General features: G+C 38.0%; 1 protein-coding gene and 1 pseudogene across 6 annotated transcripts in view; one reads left to right on the top strand and one right to left on the bottom strand.

Moving 5' to 3' along the window:
• The window catches only part of OPHN1 (oligophrenin 1), a 602961-nt gene that overhangs the window by 71284 nt on the left and 509893 nt on the right, over nt 1-21784 (bottom strand). The gene's annotated exons all lie outside the window — the stretch shown is intronic.
• LOC137217418 (vesicle-associated membrane protein-associated protein A pseudogene) lies at nt 1618-2807 on the top strand (annotated as a pseudogene).

Below are 21784 nucleotides of genomic sequence, written 5' to 3'. Positions count from 1 at the left end.
GGGAGGAACACTCCCAAACTCATTCTACGAGGGCACCATCACCCTGATACCAAAACCAGGCAAGGATGTCACAAAGAAAGAAAACTACAGGCCAATATCACTGATGAACATAGATGCAAAAATCCTCAAGAAAATACTAGCAAACAAAGTCCAACAGCACATTAAAAGGATCATACACCATGATCAAGTGGGGTTTATTCCAGGAATGCAAGGATTCTTCAATATATGCAAATCAATCAACATGATACACCATATTACCAAATTGAAGGAGAAAATCCATATGATCATCTGAATAGATGCAGAGAAAGCTTTTGACAAAATTCAACACCCATTTATGATAAAAATCTCTGCAGAAAGTAGGCATAGAGGGAACTTTTCTCAACATAAAAAAGGCCATATATGAAAAACCCACAGCCAACATCATCCTCAATGGTGAAAAACTGAAAGCATTTCCACTAAGATCAGGAACAAGACAAGGTTGCCCACTCTCACCACTCTGATTCAACATAGTTTTGGAAGTTTTAGCTACAGCAATCAGAGAAGAAAAGGAAATAAAAGGAATCCAAATTGGAAAAGAAGAAGTAAAGCTGTCACTGTTTGCAGATGACATGATACTATACATAAAGAATACTAAAGATGCTACCAGAAAGCTAATAGAGCTAATTAATGAATTTGGTAAAGTAGCAGGATACAAAATTAATGCACAGAAATCTCTGGCATTCCTATACAGTAAGGATGAAAACTTTGAAAATGAAACCAAGAAAACACTCCCATTTACCACTGCAATAAAAAGAATAAAATATCTAGGAATAAACCTACCTAAGGAGACAAAAGTCCTCTATGCAGAAAATTATAAGACACTGATGAAAGAAATTAAAAATGATACAAATAGATGGAAAGATATACCATGTTCCTGGATTGGAAGAATCAACATTGTGAAAATGACTCTACTACCCAAAGCAATCTACAGATTCAATGCAATCCCTATCAAACTACCACTGGCATTTTTCATAGAACTAGAACAAAAAATTTCACAATTTGTATGGAAATGCAAAAGACCCCGAATAGCCAAAGCAATCTTGAGAACGAAAAATGGAGCTGGAGGAATCACGCTCCCTGACCTCAAACTATACTACAAAGCTACAGTAATCAAGACAGTATGGTAGTGGCACAAAAACAGAAATGTAGATCAATGGAACAGGATAGAAAGCCCAGAGATAAACCCACGCACATATGGTCACCTTATCTTTGATAAAGGAGGCAGGAATATACAGTGGACAAAGGACAGCCTCTTCAATAACTGGTGCTGGGAAAACTGGACAGGTACATGTAAAAGTATGAGATTCAATCACTCCCTAACACCATACACAAAAATAAGCTCAAAATGGATTAAAGACCTAAATGTGGGTGTGGGGTTGAGACAGTTGTGAGACCCAGAGCTGCGGACGGGCAGGTGGTCCAGTGAGCTGGTGACAGAGCGGCGGGCATTGGGTTCGTGAGCTGAGCGCTGGCCCCGTATCAAGTTGGGCCGAGCCGCGCTGCAGCCGCTGCCGCCACCACCCCCCACCCGCAGCCAGCGACCCGCCACGGGCGCACTCCCACTCTGCGCTGTCTCTGATGGCGCCCATCTCTGGGGCCATGGTGAAGCACGAGCAGATCCTGGTCCTCGACCCGCCCACAGACCTCAAATTTAAAGTAATACTGCAGCCTTTTGACTATTACCCCAATGAGAAGAGTAAACACAAGTTTATGGTACAGACCATCTTTGCTCCACCAAACATTCCAGATATGGAAGCCGTGTGGAAAGAGGCAAAACCCGATGAATTGATGGATTCTAAATTGAGATGTGTATTTGAAATGTCCAATGAAAATGATAAATTGAATGACATGGAACCCAGCAAAGTCGTTCCCCTGAACGCTGCAAAGCAGGACGGGCCCGTGTCAAAGCCACACAGTGTTTCCCTCAATGATACTGAGACGAGGAAGGTCACGGAAGAGTGCAAGAGGCTCCAGGGAGAGATGATGAAGCTATTGGAAGAAAACCGACACCTGAGAGATGAAGGCTTAAGGCTCATAATGGTGGCACATTCGGATAAACCTGGATACACCTCAGCTGCATTCTTCAGAGATAATGTCACCAGTCCTCTTCCTTCACTTCTTGTTGTAATTGCAGCCATTTTCATTGGATTCTTTCTAGGGAAATTCATCTTGTAGAGTGAAGCATGCAGAGTGCTATTTGTTCTTTTTTCTCTTGACCAGAAAAAGATTTGTTAACCTACCATCTCACTGGTAGTGTGGCCCACAGTGACCATTCTTTGTGTGTACAGTGTCATATAGGCCTCGCCTGCAACAGTTTCATGGTTAGAAACACAGTAAGAGCTGACTGTTGGGCTCCCGGACAGCGTGAACATCACCAGACCATCCCTAACAGGTGTCATTGCACATTCAGGCCTTTATGAAATTCATAAATAAAGAATTGCTCTTTCTTTGTGGTTTTAATAAGAGTTCAAGAATCGTTCAGAGTCTTGTAAATGTTATTTTAATAATCCCCTTAAATTTTATCTGTTGCTGTTACCTCTTGAAATACGATTTATTTAGATTGCTAATCCCACTCACTCAGGAAATGTCAAGAGGTATTCTGTGGGGAAATGGTGTCTCTTACAGCGTAATTTTTCCCCTTTACCTTTGCTAATATCATGGCAGAATTTTTCTTATCCCTTGTGAGGCAGTTAACTGAGTTTTTCATCCTTCCAACCCTGTCCCATGGTATTTAACACAAAAATAATAAAACTGTTAACAGATTCTTGCTCAGAAAAAAAAAAAACCTAAATGTAAGGCCAGAAACTATCAAACTCTTAGAGGAAAACATAGGCAGAACACTCTATGACATAAATCACAGCAAGATCCTTTTTGACCCATCTCCTAGAGTAATGGAAATAAAAACAAAAATAAACAAATGGGACCTAATGAAACTTAAAAGCTTTTGTACAGCAAAGGAAACCATAAACAAGACCAAAAGACAACCCTAAGAATGGCAGAAAATATTTGCATATGAAGCAACTGACAAAGGATTAATCTCCAAAATTTATAAGCAGCTCATGCAGCTCAGTAACAAAAAAAATAAACAACCCAATCCAAAAATGGGCAGAAGACCTAAACAGACATTTCTCCAAAGAAGATATGCACATTGCCAAAAAACACATGAAAGAATGCTCAACATCATTAACCATTAGAGAAATGCAAATCAAAACTACAATGAGATATCATCTCACATCAGTTAGAATGGCCATCATCAAAAATCTAGAAACAATAAATGCTGGAGAGGGTTTGGGGAAAAGGGAACACTCTTGCACTGCTGGTGGGAATGTGAATTGGTACAGCCACTATGGAGAACAGTATGGAGGTTCCTTAAAAAACTACAAATAGAACTACCATATGACCCAGCAATCCCACAACTGGGCATATACCCTGAGAAAACCAAAATTCAAAAAGAGTCATGTACCAAAATGTTCATTGCAGCTCTATTTACAATAGCCTGGAGATGAGCACAACCTAAGCGCCCATCATCGGATGAATGGATAAAGAAGATGTGGCACATATATACAATGGAATATTGCTCAGCCATAAGAAGAAACAAAATTGAGCTATTTGTAATGAGGTGGATAGACCTAGAGTCTGTCATACAGAGTGAAGTAAGTCAGAAAGAGAAAGACAAATACCATATGCTAACACATATATATGGAATTTAAGAAAAAAAATGTCATGAAGAACCTAGGGGTAAGACAGGAATAAAGACACAGACCTATTAGAGAATGTACTTGAGGATATGGGGAGGGGAAGGGTAAGCTGTGACAAAGCGAGAGAGAGGCATGGACATATATACACTACAAAACTTAAGGTAGATAGCTAGTGGGACGCAGCCTCATCACACAGAGATATCAGCTCGGTGTTTTGTGACCGCCTGGAGGGGTGGGATAGGGAGGGTGGGAGGGAGGGAGATGCAAGAGGGAAGACATATGGGAACATATGTATATGTATAACTGATTCACTTTGTTATAAATCAGAAACTAACACACCATCATAAAGCAATTATACTCCAATAAAGATGTAAAAAAAAAGATAAAAAAGGGAATAAGGGAGTACACAGGGGAAGATGGCGGAAGAGTAAGATGCGGAGATCACCTTCCTCCCCGCAGATGCACCAGAAATACATCTACACGTGGAACAACTCCTACAGAACACCTACTGAATGCTGGCAGAAGACCTCAGACCTCCCAAAAGGCAAGAAATTCCCCACGTACCTGGGTAGGGCAAAAGAAAAAAAGAAAAAACAGAGACAAAAGAATAGGGACGGCACCTGCACCAGTGGGAGGGAGCTGTGAAGGAGGAAAGGTTTCCACACACTAGGAAGCCCCTTCGCGGGCAGAGGCTGCGGGAGGTGGAGGGGGGAGCTTCAGAGCCGCAGAGGAGAGCACAGCAACAGGGGTGTGGAGGGCAAAGTGGGGAGATTCCCGCACAGAGGATAGGTGCCGACCGGCACTCCCCAGCCCGAGAGGCTTGTCTGCTCACCTGCTGGGGTGGGCAGGGCTGTGAGCTGAGGCTCGGGCTTAGGTCGGAGCGCAGGGAGAGGACTGGGGTTGGCGGCTTGAACACAGCCTGAAGGGGTTAGTGCACCATGGCTACCCGGGAGGGAGTCCGGGGAAAAGACTGCAGCTGCCGAAGAGGCAAGAGACTTTTTCTTCCCTCTTTGTTTCCTGGTGCGCGAGGAGAGGGGTTTAAGAGGGCTGCTAAAAGGAACTCCAGAGACAGGCGTGAGCCTCGGATAAAAGTGTGATCCCCAGAGACAGGCGTGAGCTGCAGCTAAAAGCCTGGACCCCAGGGACAGGCGCGAGCCGCGGCTAAAAGCATGGACCCCAGAGAAGGGCGCAAGTTGCGGCTAAAAGCACGGACCCCAGAGACGGGTGGGAGACGCTAAGGCTGCTGCTGCCGCCACCAAGGGGCCTCTGTGCGAGCACAGGTCACTATCCACACCCCTCTTCCGGGGAGCCAGTGCAGCCCGCCACTGCCATGGTCCCGGGATCCAGGGACAACTTCCCTGGGAGAACGCACGGCGGGCCCCAGGGTGGTGCAACGTCATGCCGGCCTCTGCCGCCGCAGGCCCGCCCCGCACGCCATGCCCCTCCCTCCCCCTGGCCTGCGTGCGCCAGAGTCCCCGAATCAACGGCTCCTTTAACCCTGTCCTATCTGAGCAAAAAACAGACGTCCTCCAGCAACGTACAGGCAGAGGCAGGGCCAAATCCAAAGCTAAGCCCCTGAGAACTGTGAGAACAAAGAAGAGAAAGGGAAATCTCTCCCAGCAGCCTCAGAAACAGCAGATTAAAGCTCCACAATCAACTTGATGTACCCTGCATCTGTGGAATACATGAATAGACAATGAATCATCTCAAATTGAGGAGGTGGACTTCAAGAGCAAGATCTAGGATTTTTTCCCCTTTTCCTCTTTTTGTGAATGTGTATGTGTATGCTTCTGTGTGAGATCTTGTCTGTATAGCTTGGCTTCCACCATTTCTCCTAGGGTTCTATCCATCCATTTTTTAAAAATTTTTTTCTTAATAATTAATTTTAATAAATCTATTATACTTTACCTTCTTTCTTCCTTTCTTTCTTTCTTTCTTTTTTTTTCTTTCTTTCCTTCCTTCCTTCCTTCCTTCCTTCCTTCCTTCCTTCCTTCCTTCCCTCCTTTAGACAATGATCATCCCAAATTGAGGAGGTGCACTTTGAGACCAAGATTTATGATTTTTTCCCCTTTACCACTTTTTGTGAGGGTATATGTGTATGCTTCTGTGTAAGATTTTGTCTGTATAGCTTTGCTCCCACCATTTGTCCTAAGATTCTATCCGCCCTCTTTTTGTTCTAAATAATTATTTTTTAATTCAATAATTTTATTATACTTTATTTTATTTTACTGTATCTTCTTTCTTTCTGTCTTTTTTCCTTCCTTCCCTCCTTCCTTCCTTCCTCCCCCCTGCCTCCCTCCCTCCTTTCTTTCCTTCTTTCCTTCTTTTCTTTATTCCTTCCTTCCTTCCTTCCTTCCTTCCTTCCTTCCTTTCTTTCTTTCTTCCTACGTCTACTAATTCTCTCTACTTTTTCTCCCTTTTATTCTGAGCCGTGTGGATGAAAGGCTCTTGGTGCTCCAGCCAGGAGTCAGGGCTCTGCCTCTGAGGTGGGAGAGCCAACTTCAGGACACTGGTCAACAAGTGACCTTCCAGCTCCACATAATATCAAATGGTGAAAATCTCCCAGAGACCTCCATCTTAACACCAGCACCCAGCTTCACTCAATGACTACCAAGCTACAGTGCTTGATAACCTATGCCAAACAACTAGCAAAACAGGAAAACAACCCCACCCATTAGCAGAGAGGCTGCCTAAAATCATAATAAGTCTACAGACACCCCAAAACACACCACCAGACGGGGACCTGCCCACTAGAGACACAAGATCCAGCCTCATCCACCACAACACAGGAACTAGTCCCCTCCACCAGGAAGCCTACACAACCCACTGAACCAACCTTAGCCACAGGAGACAGACTTCAAAAACAACGTGAAGTACGAACCTGCAGCCTGCAAAAAGGAGACCCCAAACACAGTAAGATAAGCAAAATGAGAAGACAGAAAAACACACAGCAGATGAAGGAGCAAGATAAAAGTGCACCAGACCTAACAAATGAAGTGAAAATAGGCAGTCTACCTGAAAAAGAACTCAGAAAAATGATAGTAAAGATGACCCAAAATCTTGGAAATAGAATGGACAAAATGCAAGAAACATTTAACAAGGACCTAAAAGAAACAAAGATGAAACAAACAATGATGAACAACACAATAAGTGAAATTAAAAATACTCTAGATGGGATCAATAGCAGAATAACTGAGGGAGAAGAACGGATAAGTGACCTGTAAGATAAAATAGTGGAAATAACTACTGCAGAGCAGAATAAAGAAAAAAGAATGAAAAGAACTGAGGACAGTCTCAGAGACCTCTGGGACAACATTAAACACACCAACATTTGAATTATAGGGGTTCCAGAAGAAAAAGAGAAAAAGAAAGGGACTGAGAAAGTATTTGAAGAGATTATAGTTGAAAACTTCCCTAATATGGCAAAGGAAATAGTTAATCAAGTCCAGAAAGCACAGAGAGTCCCATACAGGATAAACCCAAGGAGAAATACGCCAAGACACATGTTAATCAAACTGTCCAAAATTAAATACAAAGAAAGCATATTAAAAGCAGCAAGGGAAAAACAACAAATAACACAGAAGGGTATCCCCATAAGGTTAACAGCTGATCTCTCAGCAGAAACTCTGCAAGCCAGAAGGGAGTGGCAGGACATACTGAAAGTGATGAAGGAGAAAAACCTGCAACCAAGAATACTCTACCCAGCAAGGATCTCATTCAGATTTGATGGAGAAATTAAAACCTTTAAAGACAAGCAAAAGCTGAGAGAGTTCAGCACCACCAAACCACCTTTACAACAAATGCTAAGGGAAATTCTCTAGACAAAAAACACAAGAGAAGGAAAAGACCTATAATAATGAACCCAAAACAATTTAGAAAATGGGAATAGGAACATACATATCGATAATTACCTTAAATGTAAATGGACTAAATGCTCCCACCAAAAGACACAGATTGGCTGAATGGATACAAAAACAAGACCCTTATATATGCTGTCTACAAGAGACCCACTTCAGACCTAGAGACACATACAGACTGAAAGTAAGGGGATGGAAAAAGATTTTCCATGCAAATGGAAACCAGAAGAAAGCTGGAGTAGCAATTTTCATATCAGACAAAATAGACTTTAAAATAAAGACTATTAGAAGAGAGAAAGAGGGACACTACATAATGGTCAAGGGATCGGTCCAAGAAGAAATTATAACAATTGTAAATATCTATGCACCCAACATAGTAGCTCCTCAATACATAAGGCAAAAACTAACAGCCATAAAACGGGAAATCGACAGTAACATATTCATAGTAGGGGACTTTAACACCCCACTTTCACCAATGGACAGATCATCCAAAATGAAAATAAATAAGGAAACACAAGCTTTAAATGATACATTGAACAAGATGGACTTAATTGATATTTGTAGGACACTCCATCCAGAAACAACAGAATACACATTTTTCTCAAGTGCTCATGGAACATTCTCCAGGATAGATCATATCCTGGGTCACTGATCAAGCCTTGGTAAATTTAAGAAAATTGAAATTGTATCAAGTATCTTTTCCGAACACAACGCCATGAGACTAGATATCAATTACAGGAAAAGATCTGTAAAAAATACAAACTCATGGAGACTAAACAATACACTACTTAATAATGAAGTGATCACTGAAGAAGTCAAAGAGGAAATTAAAAAATATCTAGAAACAAATGACAATGGAGACCTGACGACCCAAAACCTATGGGATGCAGCAAAAGCAGTTCTAAGAGGGAAGTTTATAGCAATACAAGCCCACCTTAAGAAGCAGGAAACATCTCGAATAAACAACCTAACCTTGCACCTCAAGCAATTAGAGAAAGAAGAACAAAAAAACCCCAATGTAGCAGAAGGAAAGAAATCATAAAAATCAGATCAGAAATAAATGAAAAATAAATGAAGGAAACAATAGCAAAGATAAATAAAACCAAAAGCTGGTTCTTTGAGAAGATAAACAAAAAAGATAAAACATTAGCCAGACTCATCAAGAAAAAAGGGAGAAGACTCAAATCAATAGAATTAGAAATGAAAAAGGAGAAGTAACAACTGACACTGCAGAAATAAAAAAGATCACGAGAGATTACTACAAGCAACTCTATGCCAATAAAATGGACAATCTGGAAGAAAACAACAAATTCTTAGAAATGCACAACCTGCCAAGACTGAATCAGAAAGAAATAGAAAATATGAACAGACCAATCACAAGCAATGAAATTGAAACTGTAATTAAAAATCTTCCAACAAACAAAAGCCCAAGAACAGATGGCTTCACAGGCAAATTCTATCAAACATTTAGAGAAGAGCTAACACCTATCCTTCTCAAACTCTTCCAAAATATAGCAGAGGGAGGAACACTCCCAAATTCCTTCTACGAGGCCACCATCACCTTGATACCAAAAACAGACAAGGATGTCACAAAGAAAGAAAACTACAGGCCAATATCACTGATGAACATAGATGCAAAAATCCTCAACAAAATACTAGCAAACAGACTCCAACAGCGCATTAAAAGGATTATACACCATGATCAAGTGGGGTTTATTCCAGGAATGCAAGGATTCTTCAATATATGCAAATCTATCAATGTGATAAACCATATTAACAAATTGAAGGAGAAAAACCATATGATCTTCTCAATAGATGCAGAGAAAGCTTTTGACAATATTCAACACCTATTTATGATAAAAACCCTGCGGAAAGTAGGCATAGAGGGAACTTTCCTCAACATAATAAAGGCCACATACGACAAGCCCACAGCCAACATCATCCTCAATGGAGAAAAACTGAAAGCATTTCCACTAAGATCAGGAACAAGACAAGGTTGGCCACTCTCACCACTCTTATTCAACATAGTTTTGGAAGTTTTAGCCATAGCAATCAGAGAAGAAAAGGAAATAAAAAGAATCCAAATTGGAAAAGAAGAAGTAAAGCTGTCACTGTTTGCAGATGACATGATAGTATACATAGAGAATCCTAAAGATGCGACCAGAAAACTACTACAGCTAACCAATGAATTTGGTAAAGTAGCAGGAGAGAAAATTAATGCACAGAAATCTCTGGCATTCCTATACAATAATGAGGAAAAAATCTGAAAGTGAAACCAAGGTAACACTCACATTTACCATTGCAACAAAAAGAATAAAATATCAAGGAATAAACCTACCTAAGGAGACAAAAGACCTGTATGCAGAAAATTATAAGACACTGATGAAAGAAATTAAAGATGATACAAATAGATGGAGAGATATACCATGTTCTTGGATTGGAAGAATCAACATTGTGAAAATGACTCTACTACCCAAAGCAATCTATAGATTCAATGCAATCCCTATCAAACTACCACTGGCATTTTTCACAGAACTAGAACAAAAAAATTCGCAATTTGTATGGAAACACAAAAGACCCCGAATAGCCAAAGCAATCTTGAGAACGAAAAAAGGAGCTGGAGGAATCAGGCTCCCTGATTTCAGGCTATACTACAAAGCTACAGTAATCAAGGCAGTATGGTACTGGCACAAAAACAAAAAGATAGATAAATGGAACAGGATAGAAAGCCCAGAGATAAACCCATGCACATATGGACACCTTATCTTTGATGAAGGTGGCAGGAAAGTACAGTGGAGAAAGGACAGCCTCTTCAATAATTGGTGCTGGGAAAACTGGACACATACATGTAAAAGTATGAGATTAGATCACTCCCTAACACCATACACAAAAATAAGCTCAAAATGGATTAAAGACCTAAATGTAAGGCCAGAAACTCTTAGAGGAAAACATAGGCAGAACACTCTATGACATAAATCACAGCAAGATTCTTTCTGAACCACCTCCTAGAGTAATGGAAATAAAAACAAAAAGAAACAAATGGGGCCAAATGAAACTTCAAAGCTTTTGCACAGCAAAGGAAACCATAAACAAGACCAAAAGACAACCCTCAGAATGGGAGAAAATATTTGCAAATGAAGCAACTGACAAAGGATTAATCTCCAAAATTTACAAGCAGCTCCTGGAGCTCAATAACAAAAAAACGAACAACCCAATCCAAAAATGGGCAAAAGACCTAAATAGACATTTCTCCAAAGAAGATATACAGACTGCCAACAAACACATGAAAGAATGCTCAACATCATTAATCATTAGAGAAATGCAAATCAAAACTACAATGAGATATCATCTCACACCAGTCAGAATGGCCATCATCAAAAAATCTAGAAACGATAAATGCTGGAGAGGGTGTGGAGAAAAGGGAACACTCTTGCACTGCTGGTGGGAATGTGAATTGGTTCAGCCACTATGGAGAGCAATATGGAGGTTCCTTAGAAAACTACAAATAGAACTACCATATGACCCAGCAATCCCACAACTGGGCATATACCCTGAGAAAACCAAAATTCAAAAAGAGTCATGAACCAAAATGTTCATTGCAGCTCTATTTACAATAGCCCGGAGATGGAAACAACCTAAGTGCCCATCATCGGATGAATGGATAAAGAAGATGTGGCACATATATACAATGGAATATTACTCAGCCACAAAAAGAAACGAAATTGAGCTATTTGTAATGAGGTGGATAGACCTAGAGTCTGTCATACAGAGTGAAGTAAGTCAGAAAGAAAAAGACAAATACCGTATGCTAACACATATATATGGAATTTAAGGGAAAAAAATGTTACGAAGAACCTAGGGGTAAGACAGGAATAAAGACGCAGACCTACTGGAGAACGGACTTGAGGATATGGGGAGGGTGAAGGGTGAGCTGTGACAGGGAGAGAGAGAGTCATGGACATATACACACTAACAAACGTAAGGTAGATAGCTAGTGGGAAGCAGCCGCATGGCACAGGGATATTGGCTCGGTGCTTTGTGACAGCCTGGAGGGGTGGGACAGGGCGGGTGGGAGGGAGGGAGATGCAAGAGGGAAGAGATATGGGAACATATGTATATGTATAACTGATTCACTTTGTTATAAAGCAGAAACTAAAACACCATTGTAAAGCAATTATACCCCAATAAATATGTTAAAAGAAAAAAAAATCTAGAAACAATAAATGCTGGAGAGGGGGTGGAGAGAAGGGAACACTCTTGCACTGCTGGTGGGAATGTGAATTGGTTCAGCCACTATGGTGAACAGTATGGAGGTTCCTTAAAAAACTACAAATAGAACTACCATATGACCCAGCAATCCCACTACTGGGCATATACCCTGAGAAAACCATAATTCAAAAAGAGTCATGTACCAAAATGTTCATTGCAGCTCTATTTACAATAGCCCGGAGATGGACACAACCTAGGCGCCCATCATCGGATGAATGGATAAAGAAGATGTGGCACATATATACAATGGAATATTACTCAGCCATAAAAAGAAACGAAATTGAGCTATTTGTAATGATGTGGATAGACCTAGAGTGTGTCATACAGAGTGAAGTAAGTCAGAAAGAGAAAGACAAATACCGTATGCTAACACATATGTATGGAGTTTAAGAAAAAAAAATGTCATGAAGAACCTAGGGGCAAGACAGGAATAAAGACACAGACCTACTGGAGAACGGACTTGAGGATATGGGGAGGGGGAAGGGTGAGCTGTGACAGGGCGAGAGAGAGAGGCATGGGTATATATACACTAACAAACGTAATGTAGATAGCTAGTGGGAAGCAGCCGCATGGCACAGGGATATTGGCTCCGTGCTTTGTGACCGCCTGGAGGGGTGGGATAGGGAGGGTGGGAGGGAGGGAGACGCAAGAGGGAAGACATATGGGAACATATGTATATGTATAACTGATTCACTTTGTTATAAAGCAGAAACTAACACACCATTGTAAAGCAATTATACCCCAATAAAGATGTTAAAAAAAAGAATAAGGGGGGCAGATTATATGCTTTGAATATGGAGGAATGGTCCACAATCCAAGGAATGCAGGAGGCTTTTAGAAGATGGAAAGGACTAGGAAAGAGAGATGCAGCACCGCCAACAAATTTTATACTTCTGACCTCCAGAACTATTAAGATAATTCATTTGTTTTAAGCCACAGAGTTTGTACTAGTTTGTTACAACAACAATAGGAAATTAATGTAAATTGTGATGCCTGGAAGTAGTGTGCTGCTGTAAGAAATACTTAAAAATTATGCAAGTCAAAACTTAAAAACAATTGTGGAAGTTGCTTTGTAATGGGCAGTGAGAAGATGCTGGAAAAATTTAGAGGAATGTGATAGATACAGCCTTGACTGCTTTGAACATACTGTTAGTAAAAATGTGCATAATAACAATTCCGCTAGTGAGGGCTCAGAAGGAAGTGAGGAGCACAGCAGAGAAAACGTATAGTCCCCTAGGGAACACTTAAATCATTATAACAGACTGTTGGTAGAAATATGGATACTAAAGGTGCTGCTGTTGAAGACTCAAAAGGAAATAATGAACATGTTATTAGAAACTGGAGGAAAGGGGATCCTTGTTATATAGTGGCAGAAAGTGTATCTGAATTGTGTTATACAGTTAGGTGGGAAGCAGAACTTGTAAGCAATTAACTTGGTTATTTTGCTGAGATTTCCAAGCAAAGTAGTAAAGGTATTGAGTTGTTTCTTCTTGGTGCTTATAATAAAATGTGAGAGGAAAGAGATAAATTGATGAAAGAACTGTTGAGCAAAAAGGAACTAGGACTTCTCGAACTATATAATTTAGGAAATTCTCAGCCTATGCAGATTGCAAAAATTGCTAAAATTAGGAGATTCACTGTCAGGAAGGCATGCTCTGAAGAGAAATCCAAGGGTGTGGCTGGACAGCCTTTTGCTAGCGGTTCAGAACGATCAGGAGATCACAGTATTCAGTTATACAGGGGGATCTTTAAAGAGATTAGGTATGTGACTCATGGATCCCCTTATCTGTCTCAGTAGAAGCCAGAATTAGAGAGGGGATGTTTAAGGCAATTATTTAGGAATGACTTGTGGAGGATCCTCTTGCCTAATGGAATTAATCTTAGTGATATACCTGGGAGACCCACAGAATTTTGAGGATGTTATACCAATATAAACACTGCCAGCTTGGCCTAAAAGGAACAGAGAGAAGAGGAAATAAAAGAAGGCTGTCAGACCCCCACAATTCTACAAGCAGGAAACAGGCTGATAAAACTACTCAACTTCAAACACATGCTACTTTTCACAAAAAAGGGAGGATGATTCAGATGGTGGAGCTGCAAGCCCAAAGGATTGTTTTCTAGATTCACAGGTGAATAGGTAGTAAGGAATTTTACCCTACAATGAATTATAGCAAGAGTCTCATCCATACCTAACTTAGCTGATTTAGATGATGAGATTTGGGACTTTTGAGCAGATGATAATTAGATGAGATTTTGGACGTGGATTGATGCTATAATCGGTTGAGACTTTTGGAGAACTTGAAATAGGATGGATGTATTTTGCATGTGGGATAGATGTAAATATTTTGGGGCCAGAGAGTTAACTGTGGTAGACAGAATAATGACCCTGAAGATGTCCATGTCCTAATCTCCCAAACCTGTAAACATGTTAAACTACAAGGCAAAAGTACATACAACTTTGTCAGTTATTTTGTAGGATTCAGTCAGCTTGGGTTTTTCTGATGTCTTCTCATGATTATATTTAGGTTAAACATTTTTAGGAAGAAGTGATGCTGTACCCCTCTCAGTGCATCATACTAGTGATACAAGATGTTGCTATATCTTATTACTGGTGATGCCAGACTTTTCCACCGTAAAGATATTATTTTCCCCTTATCATTAATAAATATCTTGTGGTAAGATATTTGAGGCTATGCAGACATCCTGATTTTCGCCATATTTTTTCACCCACTAATTTTAGTATTTGTTAATTCCTGCCTGCAAATTACTGTAGTAATTTTCTATTTTGCTCACTTCTTTTACATTTGTTAATTAAAATTCTACTGTAAGAAAGAGCTATTCCTTCTCCATTGTGTGTGTGCATTTGTTGGTTTATATCAGTCTGGAATCATAGATATTTATTTTATTCTATGGGTTATAATCCAATAATATCATTATTTAATTTGTTGCTCAAATGTTCCCATTTTGACCACTGGGATCAGTTTCATGTTGGCTCCCACGTTCTTTCATCACATTCCTATAATATTTTTTAGCCCTTCCTTACTTTTTGGCACCATAAGATATTCCAGTTTCATCTTGTATTTTCCCTGTTCCAGCCCTGGAATCAGCTATTTCTCCAAGAAGCCCTGGTTATTTTATAGGAGAATGGTATTTAGAAACCAAGGCCTGGGTGCTAAGTGTGCTCATTGTTACTAGAGTGGCACTGCTTCTAGGTATTCTATGGATACACAAACACATCTATATTTACTTCTGTATCTATCTGTATATTTTTAAAATATGAGTTCTAAAAATTTTACTGTTTCCATTCCAATCTAATACCACAGTGATCATTTTAGCCTTACTCCTTTGCTTATTTGTAATGTTCTTCTTCAATAGCAAGAAATCTAGTTTTAATTATTCAAAATATATTTACTTATTTATTTAATCCTACAATATAAGTATATTAATTTCAGGGTTGCTAACCCATACCCCTGTAAGCAATACATTTACCAAAGAGAGTAGTGTTTGTATAAAGTTCTTTTTCAACTTTAGTCCTAAAATATACAGTAGAAATACTGTTTTCCAAAATTACTTTTGTTAATTCTTTTCTTCCTATCCTCTTCTATATGGCTATGTTCCTCATTTGTAATACAATTAGGTTCATTTTTTACTCTTTGTATTTCACTTAGGGTTCTTCCGTCAGGTTGATTTTACTTATATATTTATTTAGTTTTGAGAACATGAAACAATACTATGATTCTATAAGTCAGACCTATGACAAAAAAAAAAGTATATTCAAAGAGTTGCTCCTCTCTCATCCCTGCTACACCATTGTCATTATCCCATCCTTACCAGTTCACACCTGCCAAACACCTATAGGTAACCAATTCATTAGGTTCTGGATTACCTGTCCTGTATATCTTTTTCACAATAAGCAGATCCATTTCTATTTCCTTATATCCCCTTCTTCCTTAGATAAGGGTAGCATAGTATAGATACACTTCTGCTCCCTGCCGTTTTAACTTGAGAGTATACAATAGAAAGCATTCCATATGAGATCTTCATTTAAAAAAATTTATAATATACTTTATTTGACCCAATATATCCAAAACATTATCATTCCCACATGTAATAAATATGAAAATTTTGAGTTGGTTTACACTTTCCAAATTTTTATTTTGAAATAAAATAGATTCACAGGAAATTGCAGAGATAGCACAGAGAGGTTGCACATACCTCTCACCCAGTTTCTCCCGAAAGGGGATATCTTACGTAACTATAGTTCAATATCTAAACTAGGAAAATAACATTAGTACAATGTATATGAACAGTGCTATGCCATTTTATCACACGTGTAGGTTCACGTAACCACCACTACAGTCAAGATACTATTCCACCATTCAAATTATCTCTCATGCTACCCCTTTATAGTCATACCCACCACCCTCCACCCCTATCATCACCTAAACACTTGCAACCACTAATCTGTTTAAAAAAAACAGATTAGTGTTTAAAATTACTATTTAAAAATCTCTGTAATTTTTTCATTTTGAGAATGTTATATGAATGGAATAAACAGTATGTAACTTTTTGAGATAGGCTTTTTCACTCAGTATAATACCCATGAGACCAATCCAAGTTGTGTGCATCAATAATTCATTCTTTTTTACTACTGAATAGTATTACACAATATGAGTTACTAGAATTTGTTAACCATTCACCCACTGAAGGACATCTGGGCTGTATCCAGTTTTTGGCTATTACAAATAAAAATGCTATGTACATACCTGTAGAGGTTTTGTGTGAACATGTTCTCATATCTCAGGGATAAATGCCCAGTAGTGTAAATGATAGGTTGTATAATAAGTACATAGTTACATTTTTTTTTCTTAAGAAACTGCCAAACTTTTCAAGAGTAACTGTATCATTTTATGTTCTTACCAGAAATGTAGGCGAGCTCCAATTTCTGTGTACCCTGGTCAGCATTTGGTGTTATCACTATTTTTTAATTGTTTTAATGGATATGCAGTGATATCTCATTGAGGCCTTAATTTGCATTTCCCTAATGGCCAGTGATCTTGGACATCTTTTCATGTGTTTATTTGTCATACATACATCCTTTTCATGTCTTTTGTTCATTTTATAATTGAATTGTCTGATTTTTTTACGGTTCAGTTTTGAGAGTTCTTTGTATATTCTAGATATGAGTCCTGTATCAGATACATAGTTTGCAAATATTTTCTCCATGTTGGTAGCTTGTTTCTTCATCTTTTTAATAGGGTCATTTACAGAGCAAATGTTTTTAATTTTGATGAAGTTCAATTTATTAATTTACTTCTTTAATGGTTTGTGCTTTGGGTGTAATGTCTAAAAACTGCTCAGTAAGGTTCTTCAGTAGGTCCACATATTTTCTCTTATGTTATCTTCTAAAAGTTTTATAGTTTACATTTATATGTATGATGATTTTATGTTAATTTTTGTATAAGATGTGAGGTTTAGGTCAATGTTCAATTTTGTTGCCTATAGACATGCAATTTCTCCACCATCATTTGTTGAAAAGATTATCCTTCCTCCCTTGAAATGCTTTTGTGCTTTTATCAAAAGCAATTTGGCCATACTTTGCAAGGCTATTTATAGACTATTCTCTTCCATTGATCTATGTGTCTATCCATCTGCCAGTATCACACTGTTTGACTACTGAAGCAATATAGTAAGCATTAACAATATCTCCCCATTTATTCTTCATTTTAAAAATTGTGTTAGCTCTTCTAGTTCTTTTGTGTATGTGTATGTATGTGTGTGTATTATACACACACACACACACAAATATATATATATACACATATATGTGTATATATGTATATATACACCTACATCAGTATAATCTTGTCCCTATCTACAAAAAATCTTGCTGGGGTTTTGATATTAATTATCTGAAGCTTATATATATATAGATTTGGAAAGAAATTACAATCTTTACTATGTTGAGTTTTCTACTCCATGAGTACAATATGTCTCTTAGTGTATATTTACTTTGAGTTTTTAAAGCAGCATTCTGTAATTTTCAGCATATAAATCCTCTAAATGTTTTATTAGACATATACCTAAGCATTTCAGTTGTTTTGAGAGATTGTAGATGGTATTGTACTTTTAATTTCATTTTCCATACCTTCATTGCTAATATAAAATTGCAACTGATTTTTGAATGTTGGCCTTGTATTCTGTAATCTTGATAAACTCCCTTATTATTTCTGGAAAAATTTTTTTTATATCCACCTTAGGATTTTCTATGCAGACGGACATGTCATCGGCAAATAGGGAAAGTTAGATTTCCTCCTATCGGAACTATATGTGTTTTATTTCCTTTTTTTTAAACTTTCTAAAGTTACTTTATTTTTTGATTAAAGTATATAGTTGATTTATTTATGTTGTGTTAGTTTCAGGCATATATCAAAGTGATTCAGTTTCATATATATATATGAAGTAATATATATGAAATATATACATATATATATATATATATATACTCTTTTCAGATTCTTTTCCCTTATAGGTTACTACAAAATATTGAGTATAGTTCTCTGTGCTATACAGTAGGTCCTTGTTATTTATCTTTTTATATATAGTAGTGTGTATATGTTAGTCCCAAACTCCTAATTTATCCCTCCCCCACCCTTTCCCCTAAATTCCATTACTATGTTGAATAGCAGTGGCAAGAGCAAGCATTCTTGTGTTATTCTCAATCTTAAAGGAAAAGCATTCAGCATTTAGCCATTAAGTATGATGTTAGCTACAGGGTATTTTTTTAAAGATGTTCTTTACCAAGCTGAGGTGATTATTCCCTATTCCTAGTTTGTTGAGTTTTGTTTATTTTTCTAAATGTGTGTTGATCTTTTCAAATACTTACTCTGCATAAATTGATAAGTTTATGTAATTTTGCTTCTTCAGCCTGTTAATATGGAAAAAAAATTTTTAACATCTTTATTGGAGTATAACTGCTTTACAATGGTGTGTTAGTTTCTGCTTTAGAACAAAGTGAATCAGCTATACATATACATATATCCCCATATCTCTTTCCTCTTGCGTCTCCCTCCCTCTCACCCTCCCTATCCCACCCCTCTAGGTGGTCACAGAGCACCGCTGATCTCCCTGTGCTATGCAGCTGCTTCCCACTAGCTATCTATTTTACATTTGGTAGTGTATACATGTCCATGCCACTCTCTCACTGATTTTAAAATCAACTGAACCACCTTGCATTCCAGGAATAAATCCCATCTGATCATGGTATATAGTGTTTTTTTTTAAATTTTTCTGAATTCTATCCTCAAACTTTTTGTTAGTGATATTTGCACTTATATTTATGAGGGATATTGGTCTATAATTTTCTTTTTTTGTATTATCTTCTTTGCCTGGTTTTTGTGTCAGGCAATTACTGCCTTCATACAATGTGTTGGGAAGTGTTTTCTCCTATTCTGCTTTCTAGGAGAGATTTTATAAATTGATGTTAATTTTTCTTTAAACACTTGGTATAATTCTCCAGTAAAACTATCTGGGCCTAAACATTTCTTTTTTCAGAGAGTATTCAAATATGAATTCAATACCCTTAATAGTTTCAGGGCTATTCAAATGATCAATTTCATATTGGGTGAGTTTTAGTAGTTTGTACTTTTTAAGGAACTCATTCATTTCAACTAAGTTATCAAATTTATGCACATAGAATTGTTCATATTATTCCCTTATTATCCTTTCCAGATCCACATGATTAGTATGATATCCTCCATTTTGTTCCTGATATTGGTAATTTGTGTCTACTCTCTTCCTTTGCTTCGTTAGCCTTCTAAAAGATTGTTAATTTTATTGAGTTTTGGATACTGGTTCTCTGTAACCAACTCTTTCATTGATTTTCTCTTTTGTCTTTATGGTTTCAATTCCAGGGATTTTTATGTTATCTTCATTATTTATATTTATTATTTCCTTCTTTCTACTTGCTTTGGATTTATATTGCTCTTATTTTTCTAAGTTCCTGAAGTGACATTTTGGTATATCGACTTCAGACCTTTCCTCTTTTCTAAGGCAAGCATTCAATCCTACGAGTTTCCCTCTCAAACAAACTGATTTAGCTGTTTTCCATAAATTTTGATATATTTATACTGTCACTCAGTTCAATGTAATTTCTTATTTCTCATGAGACTCCTTATCTACTCACAGATTATTGAGAAGTGTGTTTAATATTTAAGTCTTTGGAGATTTTTCACATTGCCCTTCTTTTTTTCCAGCTTTATAAGTTATGATTGACATATAACATTGTGTAAGTTTAAGGTGTACAGTGTGCTGATTTGATACATTTGTATACTGCAAATGATTACCCCCATAGCATTAGCTAGCACCTCTATCCCATCACATAGTTACCATTTCTTTTTTGTGGTTAGAACATATAAGATCCACTGTCTTAACAACTTTCCAGTATATAATAAAGTATTATTAGCTATAATCGCCATACTGTACACTAGATCCCCAGAACGTATTAATCTTATAACAGGAAGTTTGTACCCCTTAACAGTATTTCCCCATTTCCCTTACCTCCCAGTTCCTGGTAATCACCACTCTACTCTCTATTTCTCTGAGTTTGGCTTTTTTAGATTCCACAAATAAGTGATATCATATGGTATTTGTTTTTCTCTGTCTTATTTATTTCACTTAGCATAATGCCCTGAAGGTCCACCCAGTTATTGCATAGCAGCAGAATATCCTTCTTTCTCATGGCTGAATATATATTTAATCTCACAACTTCTTCATTCACTCAGATTATGTAAAATCTCACAACTTCTTTATTCATTCATCTGTGATGGACACTTAGGTTGTTTTTATATCTTGGCTATTGTGAATTATGCTGCAATGAACATGCGGGTGTGGCTATCCCTTCAAAATCAGTTTTTATTTACTTTGGATATATACCCAGGAGTGAGATTGATAGATCATATGGTAGTTTTATTTTTAATTTTTTGATGAATCGCCATACTATTTTCCATAGTGGCTGAACCAATTTACACTCCCACTAACAGTGTACAAGGGTTCCCTTTTCTCCACACCTTTGCTAACACTTGTTATCTCTTGTCTTTTTGATAATAACCATTCTAACTGTTGTGAGGTGATATCTTATAGTAGTTTTGATCTGCATTTCACTGATGATTAGTGATGTTGAATATCTTTTCATGTACCTCTTGGCCAATTGTATATCTTCTTTGGAAAACTGTCTATTCAGTTCCTCTGCCCATTTTTCAATAGGGTTGTTTGTTTTTTTACTAATGAGTTGTATGAGTTCTTTATATATTTTGGTTAGGGACTCCCCTGGTGGTGCAGTAGTTAAGAATCCATCTGCCAATGCAGGGCACAGTGGTTCAATCCCTGGTCCGAGAAGATCCCGTATGCTGTGGAGCAACTAAGCCCGTGAGCCACAACTACTGAGCCTGCGCTCTAGAGCCCGTGAGCCACAACTACTGAAGTCTGCATGCCTAGAGCCCGTGCTCCACAACAAGAGAAGCCACCGCAATGAGAAGCCCGCACACTGCAATGAAGTGTAGTTCCCCTTGCCACAACTAGAGAAAGCCCGTGCACAGCAACAAAGAGCCAATGCAGCCAAAAATAAATGAATAAATAAATTTATCAAACAAAACAAAGAAGAAAAAACCCACTGAACTGTACACTTATATATTTTGGTTATTAACCCCTTACCCAATATATGGTTTGCAAACAATCGCTCCTATTCCATATGTTGCCTTTTCATTTCATTGTCTATTTCTTTTGCTGTGCAGAAGAAGCTTTTTAGTTTGATGTAGTTCCACTTAGTTTTTCTTTTGTTGCTTATGCTTTTGGTGTCATATACAGGAAATCACTACAAAGATCAATGTCAAAGAGTATTTTCCTTATGTTTTCTTCTAGAAG

Source organism: Pseudorca crassidens, chromosome X (genome assembly GCF_039906515.1).
Source record: "Pseudorca crassidens isolate mPseCra1 chromosome X, mPseCra1.hap1, whole genome shotgun sequence".
Classification (NCBI taxonomy): Eukaryota; Metazoa; Chordata; class Mammalia; order Artiodactyla; family Delphinidae; genus Pseudorca; species Pseudorca crassidens.
Note: the sequence above shows the minus strand (reverse complement) of the source record. Positions and strands in the feature narration are given on the sequence as shown.